At 42.1% G+C, this 22,078-nt stretch overlaps 1 protein-coding gene across 24 annotated transcripts in view; it reads right to left on the bottom strand.

Annotated features, from left to right (window-relative positions):
- CADPS (calcium dependent secretion activator) overlaps nucleotides 1-22,078 on the bottom strand; it is a 473,124-nt gene that overhangs the window by 258,334 nt on the left and 192,712 nt on the right. The gene's annotated exons all lie outside the window — the stretch shown is intronic.

Here is a 22,078-nt window from a genome sequence, read left to right on the forward strand (position 1 = left end):
CATGACTTTACAATTAACACTCTTACTCTGTGCTCCCATGGACCTATTTCACTTAAGTATTGTGTGACAGATAAATCCTTTCAGACAGAGTGTGATGGGGTAGGCAGGCTATTCCTAAGAAAGACATCTGAATGAACTTGGATAGAAGCACTTACGAACTTCTAGGCAGTAGTGTTTCTAATGAGGGCCTGATGCAGCACTTCTGTTTGGGGTCCAATGAAGAAAGTGTTCACAGGGCAGACAGACATACAGGGAAGGAGATGGTAATATAACCATTCGAGATTTATGGAGCAGACACAGTTCACATCCAAAACACCTACATAGCATATATCCTGCTGCTCTCCCACCCCTGGACCATTAGTCAGTTATTGCATCCTTTCTCTCTGAGCCCTGAGACCTCCTCAACCAGTACTCCAGATGGCGGCAGCCTCTCAGGTGGTATTGATACCTTATATATACTACTATGTATAAAATATTGATAGATAACTAATAGAACTGACTGTATAGCATAGGGAACTCTACTCAATGCTGTGTGGTGACCTGCACAGTGAGGAAATCCAAATCAGAGGGGATATATGCATATGTGCAGCTGATTCACTCTGTTATACAGCAGAGACTGGCACAACACCGTAAAGCAACTATATTCCAATAAAAATCAATGAAAAATTAAACAGTATAGGAGAAGCAGCTGCATGTCTCCTTCTAACTAATTGAATGCATGCCTTAGAAACTATACTGAGTATGCTTCAAAGGAAGGTCACCAATGAACTGTTTGTGAAATTTGAGGTTAGTTACCCACTCAGCTGACTTTTGGCACATCTATATTAAATTTACACGTGGTTCAAAAAAAGAAATCTATCTTTGTCTTTTCTGATGGGGAGACAATCCCCTAACTTCTCTGGTGTCAGTTTTTACCATCTATAGAATAAAGGTGTTGGTTACATAATCTCCAGCATTCCTTTCCCATATTTCTACAAATCTGTGAAATATATTCCAAGTATTTCTACAAAGGGCCATACAATGAATACTCTAGGCTTTGAGGGCCGTAAGCTCTCTGCTGCCGTGACTCAATTCTTCCAATGATCCATGAAAACAGACACAGATAACATCTAAATAAATGAGCGGTGGTGTGTTCTAATACAATTTTATGAACAACAGGTGGTGGGCCATAGTCACTGACCCCTGCTCTAGAAATTAAAAGTTCTCTCTTCATTTCTAAGCAAGCTTAGCATTACCCTTCAAACTGTAATGAGTCTGCTTTGTTCAGTAATTGATACATTATTTTATTCACAGAGGAGTTTAATAAGTACGAAACAGTGACAATCAAAAGGGACGTGCTCTATTCTTCATGTCAGAGCATATTAACTCACAACAACAAGTCAATGAACAACTTGTGAGTTTTCTAAGTCTTTTTCTTTCAAGAGCCATTTTGATTCAGAAATTTGAAGATGAAAACCCAACTCCACACTTAAAAAAAAAGAAACTCATCTACACTATGAAATGGTACAGAAAATAAGTTATGTCTCAGTTCAGTTCAGTCACTCAGTCGTGTCTGACTCTTTGTGACCCCATGGACTGCAGCACGTCAGGCTTCCCTGTCCATCACCAACTCCTGGAGTTCACTCAAACTCATGTCCGTTGAGTTGGTGATAACCCCCAACCGTCTCATCTTCTGTCATCCCCTTCTCCTCCCGCCCTCAATCTTTCCCAGCATCAGGGTCTTTTCAAATGAGTCAGCTCTTTGCATCAGGTGGCTAAAGTATTGGAGTTTCAGCTTCAGCATCAGTCCTTCCAATGAATATTCAGGATTGATTTCCTTTAGGATTGACTGGATTGATCTCCTTGCAGTCCAAGGGCCTCTCAGGAGTCTTCTCCAACACCACAATTCAAAAGCATCAGTTCTTTGGTGTTCAGCTTTCTTTATAGTCCAACTCTCACATCCACACATAACTGGAAAAAACATAGCTTTGATAAGATGGACCTTTGTTGGCAAAGTAATGTCTCTGCTATTTAATATGCTGTCTAGGTTGGTCATAACTTTTCTTCCAAGGAGCAGCGTCTTTTAATTTCATGGCTGCAGTCACCACCTGCAGTGATTATGAAGCCCCCAAAAATAAAGTCTCTCACTGTTTCCACTGTTTTCCCATCTATTTGCCATGAAGTGATGGGACCAGATGCCATGATCTTAGTTTTCTGAACGTTGAGTTTTAAGCCAAGTTTTGCACTCCCCTCTTTCACTTTCATCAAAAGGCTCTTTAGTTCTTCACTTTCTGCCATAAGGGTCATGCCATCTGCATATTGAGGTTATTGATATTTCTCCCGGCAATCTTGATTTCAGTTGTGCTTCATCCAGCCCGGCATTTCGCATGATGTACTCTGCATATAAGTTAAATAAGCAGGGTGACAATATACAGCCTTGACGTACTCCTTTCCCTATCTGGAATCAGTCTGCTGTTTCATGTCCAGTTTTAACTGTTGCTTCCTGACCTGCATACAGATTTCTCAAGAGGCAGGTCAGGTGGTCTGGTATTCCCACCTCTTTAAGAATCTTCCACAGTTTGTTGTGATCCACATAGTCAAAGACTTTGGTGTAGTCAATAAAGCAGAAGTAGATGTTTTTCTGGAACTCTTTTGGTTTTTTGATGATCCAGCATAAGAAGTCAAGAAATACCTGGAGTAACAGGCAAATTTGGCCTTGGAATACAGAATAAAGCAGGGCAAAGGCTAATAGAGTTTTGCCAAGAGAATGCAATGGTCATAGAAAACACCCTCTTCCAACAACACAAGAGAAGACTCTACACATGGACATCACCAGATGGTCAACATCAAAATCAGACTGATTATATTCTTTGCAGCCAAAGATGGAGAAGCTCTACATGGTCAGGAAAAACAAGACCGCAAGCTGACTGTGGCTCAGATCATGAACTCCTTATTGCCAAATTCAGACTTAACCTGAAGAAAGTAGGGAAAACCACGAGACCATTCAGATATGACCTTAATCAAATCCCTTATGATTATACAGTGGAAGTGAGAAATAGAGTCAAGGGATTAGATCTAATAGACAGAGTGCCTGATGAACTATGGACAGAGGTTTGTGACTATACAGGAAGCAGGGATCATGACCATTCCCAAGAAAAAGAAATGCAAATGGTTGTGTGAGGAGGCCTTAAAAACAGCTGTGAAAAGAAGAGAAGCCAAAGGCAAAGGAGAAAAGGAAAGATATACCCATTTGAATGAAGAGCAGCAAGGACAGATAAGAAAGCTTTCCTAAGTGAACAATGCAAAGAAATAGAGGAAAACAAAAGAATGGAAAAGACTAGAGATCTCTTAAGAAAATCAGAAATACCAAGGGAACATTTCATGCAAAGACGGGCACAATAAAGGACAGAAATGGTATGGACCTAACAGAAGCAAAAGATATTAAGAAGAGGTGGCAAGAATACACAGAATTATACAAAAAAAAAAAATATGTCTACTATGATATAAATAAGAAAGCTGGATAATTTACAATCATTTTTTTTTGAAGTACCATAAATAGCCTTCTTTGGTTTGTTTTACAAAACAATAATCTACCTGGCTTTATGCTCTTTTTATCACCCTATTCAATTAATTAGTTGGTTTATCTTCTCTCTTCCACAGGTTTTTTAAAAAATTAATTTATTTCTTTATTGAAGGATAATTGCTTTACACAATTTTGCTGTTCCAGAGTTTGATGAGCAGAACTATTTCCTAGATCATGAAGACTGGACTGTAACTTTTGGCCATATAGCTAGCATTTCTCAAAGGGTGTTCTGCAGAACAACCACCTTAGTAGATACTCCAGAAGAAAGGACTTGGAAAGGGTCCAAAAGAATGTTAGATAAGCCTGGAAAATGCTGTGTTGAAATACAGTTTCTGAGTTCTTCAGTAAGGAAAACTGTCAGATTTTGAAACAATTCAACTATTATATAACTTAAAATTTTATTTTTTTGCATAATGCCCAAAGAACAAGAGTTGGAAATCCTGTTCTAAATTAATCAGCAGTCACAGCACTGACCAGTGGGCCATCCGTCACTGCTTGACAACTGGCACACATAGGAAACCTGGTATCCTCAGGGCTGGTTTACGCTCCAATGAAGTGCTTTTCAGTCTGTTTCTTGGAAGCTTCAGACCTCTTCAGATCCAGGTGCAAATCCACTGGGAACACTTAGAAATGAATGTCTTGTTCAAAATATGTATGCAATATATATATATATATATATATACACTGACTACTTCACTGAGAAGAAGCAAAATTATTTGGTTAGAGGCTACAGTTACGGGTTCTGTCAGAAGATATGGTGCTCACAGAGGTTAAAACTGGGGAAAAAAAAGTAACAGAACTATTTCCATTATGAAAATTCTCAGAGGTGTCTGAGGGCTCCCACTGGCCTCACCAAATACAAGTACAAATGGCAAAGAAAGCCAGCAGTGAAGATGATGAGCAGGCTAGGTCTATATGCAAAGTCACTCATTCATTCATTGGTTTCCCTATTCATTCATCAGACTTTTATGGAATGTCCTGCTATGCGTGATACTGGAATACAGAAAGCACAAGACGGACCCAGCCCCTGACTCTATGGAGCTCAAAATCTAGACAGACTAGGTATGATTATTTGAATAATTTGGACACATAAGAGAAGGAATTAACATTTACTGATGCCTATTTCTTTTTTTTTTTTTTTAAACTGATGCCTATTTCAAGAGCAGGTATTGTATGACATATATTAAACCCTTTTCTCAGGGGTTCCAAGAAATAAATCTTAACGTGCATTCTCCCAGGAAAAGGATTCTGGGCCAGGAAACATCGCTTCCTCCTGAAAATTCATAACACATATTTACATAATTAATATTTAGGGAAATTCTGTAGTAAATAAGCCTACTTAACTGCATTTAATATTGTCTTTGACATAGTTATTTCAGGGAAAACAAGTGTTCCACAGGGTAGTGTGGAAAATTCCCCACACAAAACATCTTTATGAGGAAGGTACCTTCATCATCACCATCTTACAGACGAGGAAACAGTCTCTGTAATGTACAGGAATGTGGTAAAATGGCACGAGCCATGTGAAATGGAGTTGGCCCTGCCTCAACCTGGAACTCTTTTTGTTCTGCTTAACATTGACTTTCTTTTTTTTATTGAGTTGTTCTGGTTTTCTTTTTGGCCCTGACAATTAACTCCTCACTCTTACTTTGTTTAATTCAATACAAAGAATGCCCACCCCTCCCCGCCCCATGACTGGGGGGAAGAAAAATATCTACCCTCTGTTTCCTATCATGACTGATTTCTTCTGGGCAGGCTGCAGCAGTGCCAGAGGCCTCCCTAAGAAATGACAGCAGCAGGCATGGCCTTATCCTGGCTCTGCCACTTAGTAGCTGTGTGACCTTGGGCAAGTTACTTAACCTCTCTGACCGCGGGCCTCCTCATCTGAATAATCAGGATAATAAGTCTACCCAAGGACTAATGGGGATTCACTGAGACCACAGATATAAAGCATTTAGCCCACTCCTTGGCACGCAGCAAACGCTTAGGAAACAGTGGCTGCCGGCTGTGTTATAAGAACAGCTCATGCTGGCTATAATTCTGACATGGCCCACAATGGGGCATCAAAGATTCAGATGAAAGGTGCCGGATGGGCTTGTGTCCCTGCCAGGTGTGGGTGTGGGTGTCTTGGTCTAATCTTCTGCGCCCCAAAAGGAAACTGATAGGGGCTTCCATTTCTAGACAAATTTCCTCGGCTTTTCAGTGTATCCTACTTTCTCCAGGGTCAAGTCCTTTGCTCTGTTGGACTTTAATTAGGAGGAGTGACCAGAAGGTGGACACTGCTGCCTGAGAGTTAATGATCTGAAGGAAAGATGGAAACAGAAATGCAACCAAAGCTCCCGAAAACAGTCTGGTGTGAGAGAGGGGGCCAACCTCCACCAAAAGGATCCACAGACCCACTGGATGAGGCCCCTCCACAATAAAGAGAAATCAAGAAATTATTTTCAAGAGCTGAAAAGAAAAAGCTAGCAAGGGAGCTTCCATGGAAACAAGGTTCTGTTTACCTTGCTGATCTTTTCCACCAAGGAAAGGAGAGATCTGCTGGCGAACCAGGCCAAGGGCAAACCTTTCCTGCCGACAGCTCATTAGGGTTAAAATATGTACATGTGCATGAAGGCTTTTTACCTAATTAGCCAAATAATCTTCCTACTAGCAGGGGTCAGACAGAGGCAGCATGGTTGTTTTGATTTGCCAGCCAAGCAAAAGGAACCATTTCCCTGGGCTTTTCTTTTAAAGTGATAGAGAACTAAGCTCGGCACAGGGTTAACGCAGACAAGTATCACCTCAGCCAGGGGTTCAAGCCCATCCAGAGGTTTAGGATTGTCTCCACTCACCGCTGTGCCCTTTCAGTCAATGTAGACACGAGAACTCAGCCCATCATGGCTGTCGGGCTAGCTAGCACTGGCAGGAACGCCACACAGTGGAGGACCCCCAGGGGGAGTCTGTGCCCAGCTATCCCAATCCTTGGCTGCAGGACCCTGTCATCTCTCTTAACCTCTCTGAGTCTCAGTTTTTTGACTGCAGCTGCTGCTGCTGCTGCTGCTGCTGCTGCTGCTAAGGCGCTTCAGTCATGTCCGACTCTGTGCGACCCCATAGACGGCAGCCCACCAGGTTCCCCCGTTCCTGGGATTCCCCAGGCAAGGACACTGGAGCGGGTTTTGATTGCAGAGGGAGGACTATTTTCCACCTTGCACAGCTACTGAAAGGACTGAATGCGACCTTGTGCTTCAAGGGAAGTCAGGCTGACTTGGGTTCAAACCTTGACTCCGCAATTTCCTTACTCAAAGGGATCAAACAGGTGACTGAACCCTTCAAAGCCTCGGTTTCCTAGTCTGTGAAAAGGGGAGAAGATAAGATACCCACCTCAGTGTGCTTAGAGCATGATGGAGTGGAATGATTATGGTGTGCACATGAGATCCTATAGCTTAGCAACTCGTTTCTAGAATGAACTCTTCTGAGGACGGGTGCTCATCGGATGTTACCTCGCCTCCGTGCCCTTTGCGATATATGAAAGAAACCAGGCTGGGGGACAGGGGAGCCCTGGTGTGGACCAGAGGTACTTGTGTTCTGTTCTTGATTTGAACTTAGCCTGAAGATGTCAGGCCAGAGCCATGATCTGCCTGTCCACAACCCCGTCATCTGATAAATAACAAACCCTCAGAGATTATGTTCCAGGAGTCTCTGAAAAGCCTAGAGGAGCATTTTTCAAAGCTACACTCGGGGGAACACGAGTCCTAGGGACCCTCCATGAGATAGGGTTCTGTGTGTTCCTCTCTCCCCTTTCTGAGAAGCAAGAAGACATCTAAGTGGGGAATCCTACAGGAAGGCAAGGTTGGGTGGGTCCATATTTCCCAAACTTATCTGACCACATGGGTAGTACATGTGAACACCCCACACATTTGGGGCCATGCTCGCTAGGCAGTTCTCCCATGTGCCTCACTTTTCTCATGTCCATGGATAGAATTTGGTGTCGGGGGAGAAGAGAAGGAGGCAGGGAGGAAGCACCCACACTATGCAAATAAGTCTATGTCTCAGGGAAAAGGGACCCATCTGGGAGACCCCATCTGACATCTGGGGTGATGGAGATGTCGTGCCAGGGCCTGGGCACGCAGCCCCCACACTGGCCTCACAGCCCTGGACAACGGGCCTTGCCAGTGCGCTTGGAGACATCCTTGGGTACCAGCTTTCCCTAGGGATGCCTCAGTGCTCTGGGGCTCACACATTAACATTTTGTGGAGGCAAGTCCAACTCTGGACTCATCTAGTCATCACTGTTACTGCCATAAAGCAACCCACCATCAAGCGAAGAAAGGACTGTGATTCAAATATGCAGAAAATTGAAATAAACAGGCAGAGTACTCGATGCATTGTTTGAGTAATTGTTCTGCTCTCTGGACAAGTCTCTAGTCCTCAGCCTCAGAGCAAATGGGCCGAGTTCAGCCTCAGGACTACACTGACATGAGCCAGATCAGAGATGACACAGGGACTTCAGGGTAGAGACGAGGGTAGAGGCCCTGCTGAGCACCACATTCCCGCTCTGTCCGCTCCACTGTGTCCTCCGCCCAGGCCTGTGGAAGCGCTGGCTTGCTCCTGCTGCTGCACACACCATCTGCTACACCTGCAGCACTCACCCTTGTCTCCTTGACTTAACACTAACCTCCTCCATCCTTCAGTTTGGCAGCAAACCTTCTCTGATCACACCAGACTCGGGGAGTTCCCGCTGCCGTACACTCTCCCGGTGCGGGCACATTCCCTTTATCAGCATTTACTGCAATTATAGTTTTACATCCACTCATGAGATTATGTGTTGTCCACCTACTAGACTGTAAACTCTGTGAGGGCAGGGGATGTGATTTTGCTGACCTCTGCATCCCTGGCACCCAGCCTGGTGCCAACTACAGAGTGTGCTCTGATGACTGCCTGGCCAACTAAAGGACTGAGTTAATGAACTGTGACCCGAAGGAAAGTAACCCACCCATAGTCACAGCATCATCATCAGTGATAAGGCTGGGACTATGTTCCTAACCTGCTCACTTCTAGGCTCTGTCTTGCTGCTTAGCGCTGTGTCCTGCAATGGGCCACTTTCCCTGAAATATGTGAAGTCTGAACTTGGCTGGCTTATACCCAGTCACATCACTGATAAAGTATCCTTAATTCTGGGCTACCGGGGATCAAGGCAGGTGTGCCTATCAGCAGCTTCAGGGCAAGCCACCTGCTGACCTGAGCTTAGCTCCATCTGTTCCCCTTGTTTCCTTTCTACTTCCCAGGCTGCTCCCTCGGTGCCCAGGGACTCGTGTCTGAGAGGGAGGCTGCCAGAAGCGACTGCGGAGGAGAGCAGAGGCCCCTCCTAGCATTCCACTCCCCACCTAACCCCGTCCTCCACAGGCCTGTTTTTTTGATCCTCCTTCAGAGACAAACTGCTCCAGCCAATGCTGCCTTCCTGGTGCACTGCAGTCTGGAAAGTTACAGCCAGGACAGAGTCAGTTTCCACCCAGGGGGTGTGGGTGCCGGAGCTCAAGCCTCAAGAACACACTGAGGTCTGGACAGGCCTTCGTTACTACACTCAGTGCCTGGCTGCCGCCTCCAGGCTCCTGTCCTCCTGTCTCTTACAGCCCGTCTCCCCTCTGTCCACCTCCGAGGTGGAGGCTGTGGAAGAGGGTCACACCTCTCTTGTCCAAGATCAATTGCTGCCTTTCCGCTTTGAAGCCGCGCAACACTAAACAAGTTATTCGATTTCTCCAAGTCTTCACTTTTAATTTCTCAACTCTGTTAACTCTATGATGGGAATAATAATGCGAATACCTCCTTCGTAGGGTTGATGAGAGGTTAAATGAGGTGGTATGTGTATGATGCTTAGCAGAGTGCCTGGCACACACTTTCTGTAAATCTTAGCAGCTATTAGTATACGGGCATTCTGCAGCCCATATACTTCATCCTTATACAAGTTCTGATTCTATTAACACTTCAAATGGCAGAACAGGTTTCCCCTACTTTCATGAAGGAAAACAAGCTTCAAAAGATGAAGTCACTTGCTGGTAGTTTCAGAGACAGCTGACCCTGCACAGAGGGTATAACCCTGAGAAAAATAGAGCACCAGAAAACCTGTTTTTTTAGAACCAGAAAACCTTAAGATCAAACCCCACCTTCATCACATACTCACTGTGTGACCAAGGCCAGGGCACTCAACCTCTCTGAGCATCTGTACCTGGAACTCTAAAATAATTTCCTCAGGGGACTTCTATGATGACAATCATAATAGACATTTCCACACTCGAGGGGTTTGATACATTGTAGGTTTATTATTATTTCTATTATTATTACTGGGGGTGAACCTGATGAAATCTGCAGCCTTGTCTCTGATGTGAGTCTTTATGAGGGCTCCATTTCAGGGTAATTTGTGGACTCTGGTATCCTGTGCACACTCAATTATATTCTGTTTTCATTAAAAACATTCAACATTAGTGGTAAAGGTAAAATAAGTTAGTGTCTTTCTTTCCCATGCCTTATTCCCTCTCCAAGAGAAGACCTTGCATAGGTCAAAGTCTCTATTCTGAAGGATGCACCTCTCCTTGATTGCAAAAGGCAAGGCTTAGCTTCCAGAGTCTGCCAGCCAATGAGAACATCCTCCGCATCTGAGTCACCCATTTTATGTCTTTGCTGGCTTCTGGCAATGCAGTAAATATAACCCAAGAGCTCCAAATGGAGCAATTCTCTGAGTGAGCAGCAAATAAATATATAAAAATACCCTGGAAAGGAAACCAATCCATTCCTTTATGATCCTGCAGTGCTCAACCAGCCTCCCCCTACCCCCACCCAAGTCCTGCAATGACCTCCCCTCTGCCTTCCACCATGTCAAATCTGATGTATCATTCAGGGGGCTGGTTCCAGACCCATATTCTTCAGGGAAGCCCTCCTGGATTGCTTTGGTCACAAATAAACTTGCTCTTGTAGGCAGTGCTGGCCTGTCTAGCATTTCAACCTTCTCTGTGTCATGCGTTTTGGATTTCTTCTCCTGTCACAATAATTGTTCAGTTCAGTTGTTCAGTCATGTCCGACTCTTTGTGACCCCTTGGACTGCAGCATGCCAGGCTTCCTTCTCCGTCACCAACTCCCTGAGCTTGCTCAAACTCAGGTCCATCGAGTTGGTGATGTCATCCAACCGTTTCATCCTCTGTCATCTCCTTCTCCTCCTGCTTTCAATCCTGCCCAGCCTCAGGGTCTTTTCCAATGAGTCCATTCATCGCTTCAGGTGGCCAAAGAACTGGAGTTTCAGCTTCAGCATCAGTCCTTCCAATGAATATTCAGGACTGATTTTCTTTAGGATGGACAGTAGGGTACAATAGTCAGGGACCCAGGGAACTAGAAACAGTCATACCTGGTCTCAAAACTTTGCTCTGCCATTTACTAGCAGACAATATACTCTCTGTGTCTTCTGCTTCATCTGCAAAGTGGGAGTCCTAATACTAACAATGCCAACAGCAGAGGTTTGTAGTGAGAATAAAAGAAGATGGTACTCATAAGGCACTTAGCACGGTGCCTCAAATATGATGCGAGGACACAGAGTCAGGCTATCATTTAGTACTTTTGGGGCCAGAGCCTATGAATTTTGTCCAGCATGAAGGACGCAGCTGTGCTTTTTATGGATCATCTTAATGATCTTTACTGTTGGGGCTGGGAGATGCTCCAGTTCACTTAGACCATCCTGAGGACACAGAGATCAAAGCCACTGAGAAAGCAGGCACTGTCTTTCAGGGTGGGAGTGTGGCCACTGCAGCTCGGCGTACAGAGGCAGCAGCTGGTTTCTGTGCTTGGGACTAGGTTGGTTTATTTCTTCTTAACTATGACGTCGTATCTACTGTATCTCCTGAATCCATCTAATCTGTCCATCCACTTTCCTAGGGCAGGTTACCACTGTCTCCACCCTGGAGCACGGGCCTGTTTACCTGCATTCTCTCTGACAAAGCAGTTCTCAACCTGGCCCATACATGAAAAACATCTAGGGGACAGGAAAGACAATCCTGATACCCAGACTACACCCAGATCAACTAAATCAGACATTTGGCTTGGGGCTCAGACAGGCATCATTTTTTTTTAAAACCTGTTCAGATGATTCCAACATGCAGTGAAGGTTAACAGTCTTTACTAAAAGCCAGTGGTTCTCAAACTATGGTGAGAATCCACCAGAGAAATTGTTACAAGAGACTTTTGGGCCTCATTTCTAGAGAGCTTTGATTCAGTAAGTCTGGGGTGAGAATCAAGAATTTACTCATTCTGAGTGATGCTGATGCTGAGAACTGCACTCTGAGGGGATGCCTGTAGTGTATTCTGCTCATCTTGCTGGAATGTGCATTTGCTCATATTTCTCTCATGCTTAAGCCCCTACAGTAATACTCTATTATCCTTGGCAACAGGAATCTGAGATCCTTATCAAAGCAGACTATACTACAAAGCTATAATCATACAAACAGTATGGTACTGGGACAAAAACAAAAATATAGATCAATGCAAAAGGACAGAAATCCCAGTAATAAACCCACACACCTATGGTCAATTAATCTTTGACAAAGGAGGCAAAACTATACAATGGAGAAATATAGCATCTTCAATAAATATGGTTGGGAAAATTGAATGTTTACATGTAAAATAATGAGATTAGAACATGCTTTAACACCACACACACACACACTCAAAATGGATTAAAGACCTAGATGTAAGACCTGATACTATCAACTCTCAGAGGAAAACATAGGAAGAACACTCTTGACATAAATTGCAGCAATATTTTTTTTTCAATCAGCCTCCTACAGTATTGGAAATAACAAAAACAAACAAACGGAACCTAATCAAACTCAAAATCTTCAACACAGCTAAGGAAACCATAAACAAAATGAAAATACAATTCATAGAATGGGAGAAAAGATTTTCAATGATGTAACTGACAAGGGATTAATCTTCAAAATCTACAAACAGCTCATGAGGCTCAATTAAAGAAAAATTCTATTTAAAAAAAAGGGCTTAAATAGACATTTCTCCAAAGAAGAAACACAGACAGCCAAGAGGCACATGAAAAGATGTTTAACATTGCTAAATTATTAGAGAAATGCAAATCAAAACTGCAATGAGGTATCACCTCATACCAATCAGAATGATCAGCATCAAAAAGTCTATAACCAATAAAAGGTGGAGAGAGTGTGAAGAAAAGAGAACCCTCCTACACTGTTGATGGGAATGTATGTTGGTACAGGTATTATGGAGAACAGTATCGAGGTTCCTTAAGAAACTGAAAATAGAACTACCATATGACCCAGCAATCCCATTCCTGGATATAAATCCAGAGGGAACCATGGTTTGATAGGATACATGCACCCTAAAGTTCCTGCAGTGCTGTTTACAACAGCCAAGGAATGGAAGCAACCTAAATGTCCACTGACAGATGAATGGATACAGAAAATGTGGTACATTTATACAATGGACTATTACTCAGCCATGAAAAACACAATAATGCCATTTGCAGCAACATGGATGAACCTAGAGATTATCATGTTAAGTGAAATAAGTCAGACAAAGATGAATATCATGCAATATTGCTTATACCCAGAATCTAAAAAATAATACAACTGAACTTATTTACAGAACAGAAACAGACCCACAGACTCAGAAAACAAACTTATGGTTACCAAAGGGGAAACACTGTCAGGGAGGGATAAATTGGGGGTTTGGGATTGTCATATACACACGACTACATTTAAAATAGATAAACAACAAGGACCTACTGAATAGCACAGACAATGCTGGTCAATATTCTGTAATAACAGAATATTGGGGAAAGATGGGAAAAGAATCTGAAAAATAGATACACATGTATGTATAACTGAATCAGTCTGCTTTACACCTGACACTAATACAACATTGCTAAAAACTATATTCCCAATACTTCCCAATACAAAATGGAAAATGAAAAGCAACAACGAAGCTGAGGCAGCATTACCATCTGGCTCCTGCACGGCTTTCTAGCCTTTTTTTCCCACTGCTTTATCTTGCCCTCTGGGCCCAGGCCACTCTCGGCTGCTTCCAAGTTCTCAGACATGACATACCTATTCATGGCCCCAAGCCAATGTGCGTGTGCTGCCTTCCTCTGCCATCTTCATCTGGCTGACACTCAACCCACCTCCCAGTCGCCATGATGTTGCTTCCTTAGGATACTTCTTCACCCCAGCCAAGGTCACTTCCTCAAGGTCCCCACAACATGTTGAACCTCCTCTTCTACCAATCTAATCACATGTGCCATTATTTGCTCCAGGTCGTGCTCTTTGCAAGACTATAAGCGCCTTGATGACAGGGACTGTGTCTGTCAGGTCCACTACAAAATATCCTGACTGAGGCATGGTAGGTATGCAAGAAGTAGTTGCAGAATTAACTTGGAGATGGAGATAATAATGTCTGCTTGGCAGGGTGGTTTTGATGAATTAATGAGACAAGGTTGTTGAAAACACTCAGTGTAGTGTTTGATATTTAATAGATGGTTAAATTATGACCTCCTGGAATGAGAAGTTAAGTGGGCCTTAGGAAGCATTGTTACGAACAAAGCTAGTGGAGGTGATGGAATTCCAGTTGAGCTATTTCAAATCCTAAAAGATGATGCTATGAAAGTTTTGCACTCAATATGCCAGCAAATATGGAAAACTCAGCAGTGGCCACAGGACTGGAAAAGGTCAGTTTTCATTCCAATCCCAAAGAAAGACCACGCCAAAGAATGCTCAAACTACCGTGCAATTGCGCTCATCTCACACGCTAGCAAAGTAATGCTCAAAATTCTCCAAGCCAGGCTTCAACAGTACATGAAATGTGAACTTCCAGATGTTCAAGCTGGTTTTAGAAAAGGGAGAAGAACCAGAGATCAAATTGCCAACATCTGCTGGATCATCGAAAAAGCAAAATTTTCAGAAAAAACATTTATTTCTGCTTTATTGACTATGCCAAAGCCTTTGACTATGTGGGTCACAACAAACTGTGGAAAATTCTGAAAGAGATTGGAATACCAGACCACCTGACCTGCCACCTGAGAAATCTGTACACAGGTCAAGAAGTAACAGTTAGAACTGGACATGAAACAACAGATTGGTTCCAAATCATGAAAAGAGTACATCAAGGCTGTATATTGTCACTCTGCTTATTTAACTTATATGCAGAGTACATCATGCAAAATGCCAGGCTGGATGAAGCACAAGCTGGAATCAAGATTACCAGGAGAAATATCAATAACCTCAGATATTCAGATGACATGACCCTTATGGCAGAAAGCAAAGAAGAACTTAAGAGCCTCTTGAAAACGAAAGAGGAGAGTTTTAGAAAAAGTTAGCTTAAAACTCAACATTCAGAAAATTAAGATGATGGCATCCAGTCTCATCACTTTATGGCAAATAGATGGGAAACAATGGAAACTGTGAGAGACTTTATTTTCTTTACGCTGCAAAATCACTGTAGATGGTGACTGATGCCATGAAATTGAAAGATACCTGTTCCTTGGAATAAAAACTATGACCAACCTAGACAGCATATTAAAAAGCAAACATTACTTTGCCAACAAAGGTCCGTTTAATCAAAGCTAAGGTTTTTCCAGTAGTCATGTATGGATGTAAGAGTTGGACTCTAAAGAAAGCTGAGCACTGAAGAGTTGATGCTTTTGAACTGTGGTGTTGGAGAAGACTCTTGAGAGTCTCTTGGACACCAAGGAGATCCAACCAGTCCATCCTAAAGGAAACCAGTCTTGAATATTCATTGGAAAGACTGTTGCTGAAGCTGTAACTCCACTACTTTGGCTACCTGATGTAAAGAACGGACTCCTTGGAAAAGATCCTGATGCTGGGAAAGATTGAAGGCAGGAGGAGAAGGGGAGGACAGAGGATGAGATGGTTGGATGGCATCACCGACTTAATGGACATGAGTTTGAGTAAGCTATAGGAGTTGGTGACAGAAAGGGAAGCCTGGTGTGCTGCAGTCCGAGGGGTCGCAAAGAGTCGGCCATGAGTGAGCAACTGAACTGAACAAAATTATGACCTAAATAGAGATCTCAGTTCACATGGTTTAACTTATTAAGTCCTCCTTGAATGTGTAACTGAAATTGAGAAGGGTCAGAACAACTAACTAAAGTGGTGCAAGTCATAGATGTGTGAACCAGTCGAACTCTGGGAGTTTCCTCAGTTGGAACCTGGTAGCATTAATACTCAACTCACCTTTTAAAAAATATTGGCTTAAACACTTGCTACAGAATGTGAAAGCAGCACAAACAGAAATAGCTTTTGTGAGTTTATGGTCCACATGAAAGCCAACATATTGAATACCGAGTATATACTATGGCCTGGTATATTCTCTAATTTTTATTCATTGTTGTGTTTAATCTTTGCAAATATTACTATCACTATTATAATCAAATCCACTTTCCAGATGAGGAAACTGAGGCCCAGAGAGATCAAAGTAACACCTCAAAGAAGTGGGAAGGCTGGGATACGAATTCAGTTCTGTCTTAATCCAGAGTGTAATCCAGACAGCTTGCTGTCCCAGCACTCAGTGGGGATAACTTCCAGGATTCTTTCAGAACTAAAAAAAAAGGGTTACCATCCAATTAATAAACTATTTCACAAATGTAAATTATTATGTTTGTTGTCATTAACTTTGAATTTATTTTTTATTAACTTCTCAAATTCTGCTCAGGCAGCTCATCTGATTTTAAAAAAGTGCTGATCTGATAAAAAATGATCACTTCAAAATGAGCCACAAGAGATTTCTGACATGAATATGATAGAAAAGAATATGCCTTTTTGTGCTGTTGAATCATTTTGATATCTCAGCAGCTCTGAAGTATGGTGAAAGGCAATTTATAACTGACAAAAATAATGCACTCAATAGGAAATCCAGAAAACATCCATTAACATCTAAAATACACTAATAAAATCAAATGCTTTTGCTAAAAATGTCCACTATGTTAAGAGGAACTGAATTTCATTTTCAAATATTGATCATGCAGTATGAAAGTTACTCACAAGGTCAAAATGAAATCAGGTTTTCCAGCTTCTGTAATTATGAATTTAGTAAATATGTATATGTACATGTGGGCGAGTGTGTGTGTGTGTGCATGTGCACGTTTAACAGAGATCTCAACCAGTAGAAAACATTCAGCGCTCTCGATCATAAAGCTATCCACCAACTAAAATGGAGGTCAAGTAGGAGAACTTCCAGGGCACGTGAGAACTGTCACACGTGCCTCTCTCTCCTTTGCAGTATGTCACAAACAGAAGGCATGTTTAATTTCTAGTACCAGTCTGATCATTATACAAGTTCCTAGTAGAAATTGGGTCTATTCATGAGTCTACCCACATATATCATCATCTCACTTTGCCTGCCCTGAAGAGTGTGCCTACCTTGGTGATACCATTGTTCAAAACCAAAAATATTTATGAGGGGTGTATTTCACCTTGATTAAGACCTGTCAAAGGAACAGGTGGTTTCTGCTATCAAATCCATAACCAAGTAGACACATTTTATTAGTTATTTTAGAAGCATCTGTGGACAAGAGGAAAGAGACAGTATTAAAAAGAGTGAGATTCTAAATTTTCCAACAGATGGGAGAAAACAAACAACAAAAATACGACCCAAATTATACTGTCAGTATTGACTGACAGCTTTCTGCTTGCAATAGTCTGTATCATGTGCTAAACATGAGCAAAGGCATCAAGGTATCATCTTCTCTAACACATGTGATACACTGCTATACTGAAAATGTAAGTAAATACTAAAAAGTAAACTCAAAAGGGGAACAAATTCATCAGGAAAGCCTAATGTATTCAACAGTTACAAATCAACAGTAAAATCTCACAGCTATCTCAAGTCAACAAAGGTTGATTTCTTGCTCACTCTACATGCCCAGTGTTGATTATGGGGGCCACTACTCCACAAAGCCACTCAGGGATCCAGGCAGATGGAAGCACCATTTTGTGACTCTGCCATCTCAACATGTGGCTTCCAAGCTCACGTGACAGGGAACACAGAGCATGCACAACCCATAGCCTGTTTGCTGGAGCCAGTCCCATGATCCTAACCTAATTGCAAGGGCAGCCAGAAAATGTTAAAGAACACACAAAATCTTTGGTAAGCATTTCTGCCTCTGCCACAAAAAGCCACTACAGATTCTGGTTAAAGTGCTTAAAGTCTATCTTGAATATCTGGAAACTGCTTAATTCTCTATTTTACCTGATCTGTGCTGACAGTTCTACATCATTTCAAAGTAATGCAACTGAACTTTGTGTAACATAATTAAATTTGCATTGTGAAAGGTAAATATGGCTGAGGCTTAGAGGAGGGAAATTAAAGAAGTGCTCTTCTTGGAAAGAGAAGCCTGCAAATAAACAATATTTTAACCAGTATAAATTAAAACAGTATTGACTGAAATACACAATTCTGGCACTGAAGTGGTTTGAATCAAGACAGCCATAGGGTCTCATAATCTAATTTATTTCTAATGTACTCAAAGTTGTCCAGGCTAAGAAGCATTTTGAGGGGCAGACCACTATCAAGACAGATGATTTCATCATCTGCCATCAAATCATAGCAAAAATCTCTTAAAATTTTATTTGCACTTGACATGCAAGATAAAATCCTCTGTGAAACAGTTTTTAAGATTAGATAGTCCACTTGCTGAAGTTACCCTTTCACATTAGCAAAAACATCTAAGTTGAATTTTCTGAGCAAAGGGAATGCTTTTTAGGGAAAAAGAAAATTTAAGCAATTGTAGCAAATTTCTCCCCAGCTCACAAATTACTGTAAAAAAGTCTAAAAGGCAAAAAAATTTAGTCAGGGATCTCATTTAAACACCTTTAAAAAACTAACAAGTAAAGTAAATTCACAAATGGGGGTTTTGTTTTTAAAAAGCAATACCAAATGTATGTATCAGGTCAATGCCCTGCTCTTTTTATGTCAGCATTCCTGGACACAGAATTGATTTGTAGAATGACGCCTTTCAGCAAGATGTTTACTGTATTCTAAAGCAGCAGAGTGGAAAAATACATTTTTGAGAAATGGTTTTAACATGAAGTGAAACTCAAAATGATTTTCAAGTGAATAAGCTCTGTTAGGGCCTGACACAAATAGGTTTTCAATAGGTACTTATTGGGTGATTGCCTATATTTTATCCTCCATGTAACAGGGAACCTTCAGTATTCTAAGCTGATCTATGTGTTTTTAAATTTAAAAATCATTCCCTATGACATGACTGGATTAGCTGCTTAGTCATTTTATTTGGGTAAAAAAAAAAAAACAGAGACGTACAGCACAGGGAATATGGCCAATATTTCATAGTAACTATAAATGAAGTATAACCTCTAAAAACTGGATCACTATGTTATACACCTGAAACTTGCATAATACTAAAAATCAACCATACCTCAGTAACCTTAATTAAAAAAAGGCCTAGGGGCTTCCCTGGTGGCTCATTGGTAAACAGTCTGCCCAGCAATGCAGGAGATACTAGTTTGATCACTGATCTGGGAGGATCCCACATGTCACAGAGTAACTAAGCCTGGGCACCACAACTATTGGGGCTGTGCTCTAGAGCCCAGGAACTGCAAACTACTGAGCCCACGCCACAGCTCGGGTGCACCCTAGAGCCTGTGCTCTGCAACACAAGAAACCACTGCAATGGAAGCCTGCACACAGCAACTAGAGAGTAGCCCCCACACCCCGTCACTAGACAAAAGCCCGCGCAGCAACAAAGACCCAGCAAAGCCAGAAATAAATAAATGAATAAAAATCTTAAAAGGCTTAGACATTTGAACTTCATGACTTGGAGTAAATGACATGTTTTTACAAGTTTATTATTTTGCTTTCACTAAAATAAGCACCATTTAAAAAATAACAGAAAGAGAAAAGAAAGGGAGAGATCAAAAAGTACAGGGTTTAGAAAAAATAAGAATACTTAAATATATGAAAGATAAATGAAAATCCTTCAGAAAGTTGAAAGGACTGTACAGAGATTATTATTATTGTTGTTGTTGATACGGTTTTACTTCCATTTAAGTTCTACAGGCATTTTGCTGACATTTTAGCAAAATGTGTGCTTCTAATTTCTTATTGTGAAATTCTGTCTTAGAGACATCAAATCACAGTGCCACAGGACCCTGGTGGTTTCAGATGGTGCTTAATGGATTCTGTCTTTACAGTTTGACATGTGCAGTTGAGTTGGAAAATGGTTGATTAAAAAATTTAGAGTCAACATATGCAGCCAGCCTGCACGGAACAAGATAATGCCCTGGGTGACAGCCTGTGGCTTTGATGTAGGACAGTTGGAAGGGATCCTGTGCTGCTGACAGGAAGTCAGACAGCAGTGCCCAATGAGGAAAAAATTCTGAAAAATTCATAAGCTTCTCTATCATTAATAATTAATCCCCAAGTCAATAAGCTCTGGCAATTTACAGTGGCCAGCACTGGGGAACAGCTAAGGACTAGAACTACACCTCCCTCTGTAAACCTTTCTGAAGTGATTAATTTCACAGCACCCTTCAGCTTCTTATTGGAAAAGCAAGCTTACAGAAATTCAGGAGACAGTCCTCAGCATAAACCATAATATTAGCTTAATATCATGTATTAAGATGAAAGTATCAGGTCTCTCCTTAACAAACTCCTGGAAAATGGCTTAGATTTGCTTCTTAACCAGGTGGAGGTGGTTGGGGGAGGGGGTATTCTGTTCCCCAGCGGACGCTGGTAAAGCTTGGAGTCATTTCTGGTTGTCACAATTGAAGGAGAGAGCACTACTGGCATCCAGGGTGTAAGAGGCTAGGGAAGCTGCTAAACATCCTATTACACAATGCACAGGAAATTCTGACAACTAACAATGACCAAGACCAAAATGTCAGTAATGCTGAGGTTGAGAAACCCTCCTGTAGATGCTGACTTCGGGCATGCAATCTGTTTGCTCTGACAACATATGATTATGAGGGCAAAAAGAACACGGCTGAACTGACACACAGGCTTAACTTCAGCATGTTAGTCCTCGAGCCGTTAAACTCTTTCCAATGCTACCAGCCCGGCTGAGATAAGAAATAACTTGAGGAAAGCAAGAGAGAAGAATGGGGAATTTCAGCAGTTCAGACTGTGGTTAAAAACTTTGTTTGACAGGTGTCAGGCTTCCAGAACTAATCCAGGCAGGTGTATGTGGAACCCAGTGTGAGAGGTTGCTGCATTGTGGGGTGTGTAAGACATGGCCGAGGCGGTGGCAGGGGGGTGGTATGTGTGTCAACCACTGGAACCTTGAACGAGAGTGTTCAAGAGCATCAGCCCACCTATGTTCTGAGCGTGTTCTTGACTCAGGCTTCCTTGTCCCAGGGGAAACCTGCAGCAGGGTCTCCAGAAGCACAGTATCTTCTCTAACATTTCTGTCAAGTGGACAACGATGGTAGCACTCACAAACCAAGACCCTAACCTGTAGGTCAGAGTGACCCAAACACACAGCCACTTCTCGTTGAGTTAAAAGCCTGAGATGCCTCTTGGAACTGAATCATAACCCAAGAAGTAGAAAACCTAGGGTTGGATGGAAATGTGGGTAAGGGGGGTGACATTCAGGTGGTAGTTTAGATGCTAAGTCATGTCTGACTTTGTGACCCCATGGACTGTAGCCTGCCAGGCTCCTGTGTTCATGGGATTCTGTCCATGACATTCAGGTAGGTGATCCTTTAGTCCCTTTAATCTAACTCACTTTAAGATAAAAGTGGAAGAACCCACTGTTTTTTTCAATAATACAAAAAGTTTTGCTGTCTCTCTTTACTAAGTTCCATTTTCAGCTATCTTCTTAGGTTTCCCAACGTCACCAATTCATAAGGAAGAAAAAAACGATGCTTGATTCTAGCCTCTGTGTTTCTGGAGATTCTTCCACTGTAATGAGAAACCACACTAATCTTGTACAGAAGAGCTTCTGATGAATTCATTTTACCAAAGAACATCTTAAGCCAGTTTTTCTTCTCTGATAAGCCTCACAGTAAGTGGGAAGTTGAGATTCTGGGCCCAGGCTTATATTACCCACCCCTTGTTAAAGCTCTCTGGAAGCATAAATGGATGCATATTTTTACATATAATTTCTACATAAACAAAGCTGCAAATAAGACACATGATGACCCAAGGAAATGTCTGCCGTGGGGTGTTGAAGGGGACTGTTTCTTTTATTCAGGATTTGGAGACAAACTTTAGGGAAACATGCACATCCTCCAGGGCTTATCAAGAGTCATCCAGCCTGACATGCTACCTCTACTCATCCTCCCAACACCCTCCCCACTGACCTCGTCCCCATGCCTATGGAAGCAGAGGCCTGGGAAAGGACAGGAGAGGGAATGATCAGAAAGAAATAGAATTATTGAGGTTCCTGGGATGCTGGTCAAGGGGCATCATGATGGCTGGTTTTTGTGCTCCCTGGGGGACTATCTGCTACTTCTCCTTTAATAATTCGGAGATACTGGAGACCTGTAAAAACAGGGTT

Source organism: Oryx dammah, unplaced genomic scaffold (genome assembly GCF_014754425.2).
Source record: "Oryx dammah isolate SB20612 unplaced genomic scaffold, SCBI_Odam_1.1 HiC_scaffold_9, whole genome shotgun sequence".
Lineage (NCBI taxonomy): Eukaryota > Metazoa > Chordata > Mammalia > Artiodactyla > Bovidae > Oryx > Oryx dammah.